Raw genomic sequence first — 1,994 nt, forward strand, 5'->3', positions numbered from 1 at the left:
TATCAATTTGTTACTGTATGAATGAATCCATGGAAGCTTGCTCTTCCATGTATGAATCACACCAATTTGCAGAAGAGAGAGAATTTTATTATTATTGCTTTTTTTGATTATTCTACAATGAAAGAAGAGTGACTTCTTTTATAGATCACACTTATGCTACCTAATGTCACATGTGAGTTAGTTACATAACAAACTAGTAACAAACTAATAACTAACTCTTTCTAGAATCTTCTACAGAATCTTCAATATCTAATAGATAATAATCTCAATGATTCGTCTGTTGATAATTCTGAATACATATATCTGCATCATGAAACGATGCAGGTCACATAACGTCAACATATTGAATGTACTGGTACGTGAAAATGTTAAAGTAAACAATAATCTGCTTTGAAAGACTGAAACAATATAATTGGATTAATATATGAATGTGAAGTGAAAACCACTTTAGTCTTACAAGATAATATGCAATGAAAGCACCCGAAAAATAATATATTTCACTTGTGTGGAGGTTCTCTAACCAACAACCATTACCATAAGCCTAACAATGATATAACGTTTCTCCTCATGTTACCAGGGCCACCCAATACTTTGTCGGGATATATGGTGACTATAGATCCATCTAATTGGTCTTATCAGAGGCTGTGAGGAGTCGCATGAAGAGTAAATTCTATCCTATCCTATGTTGGCTACATAGGTTTGTAGAACTTCCGAATCATAAGAGACTATACAATTCGGTGCTCGATAGTACTCCAAAATAATAGATATAAAATTATGCTTAATTCACCCATTACAAGAAATGAATTTCTTACTTGATTGAAATACTTTTCAAACATTAGATGTATTTAATATTCTGCTTTAGAAAAAGCTAAATTCAAAAAGCGCAAAATTGAAAATATGTCACTCATGTCTACAAAAGTCACTGTCAAACGTGCATTCTATAAAAAAAAAAGGCTTTTACTATGAACTTTACTGATTAAGTTCACTTTCACAATGAGAAAGCAATCCGCAAATCCATTCTCCATTGAAAAGTTTGTATTATTCGTTGATAATATTGTGACTCGTACCCTATATCCTAAGATTACAAAATTGGTATTGAAAAAGAAAAATTTATATGTTATAACTCTCACATTAAGGATTGGTTTAACTTTACAGTGCAAATGAAGGTAGAAAAGTTGATGTGTATATACAACCATCATGCAAAATTTGTGAAATCCTTGAAAACTTATTGGAGCTTCAACTTGTGTCGAAACTGTGAAGATAAATTTCAAGAAAAATCGCGATGTTCAATTTCCTTTAAGTGTTTGTCAAATATATACTTTCGAACTTATCTTTTAAGTCATTTAATCAACCTTAATAATACATTTAGTTATATAAATAGTATTTGAAAACTCTTAAGTGTTTATAAAATAAAATCTTTGAACTTTTTTTTCTTAACTGTATCTTCTTTTGAAAATATAAATTTAAGAACGATGATTACAATATGCATAAGATCTTTCAATGATTAATAGATATTTAGATAGTTGATAATAAGAAGAGAACGATAACTTTAATCAAAGAAACAAGTACGAAACGAGAACAAAGAAAGAATGATTTACTAGGGCTCTGATTGGGTGCATTGCTAGCGCATTGTATCAATTCTCATTTACTAGGAGTCTGATTGGGCACACTATTAGCGCATTTTCATCAATTCTCATTTACAAGGATTTTGATTGGACTTACCATATGAGATATTATCTCTCATAGGCTTATATCTAAACAATACTTTGGCTGTATACGTGAACAACTTTCTAGTTTTATCTCCCATGAAAGATGAATAAATATGTTCACTAGATTCTGTAGGAGGCATAAATTAACTCAAAAACTTGAGTCAAGTTGGGGCTTGAGGTTTAATTAATGAGCAATTTCATGAGATTTCAAAATTATCACTTGTTCTATATTTTTATCTTTGTTGGATACATGTTGCTCAGATAAATAAAATCAAAATTAAATGT

Source organism: Solanum pennellii, chromosome 1 (assembly GCF_001406875.1).
Source record: "Solanum pennellii chromosome 1, SPENNV200".
NCBI classification, from domain to species: domain Eukaryota; kingdom Viridiplantae; phylum Streptophyta; class Magnoliopsida; order Solanales; family Solanaceae; genus Solanum; species Solanum pennellii.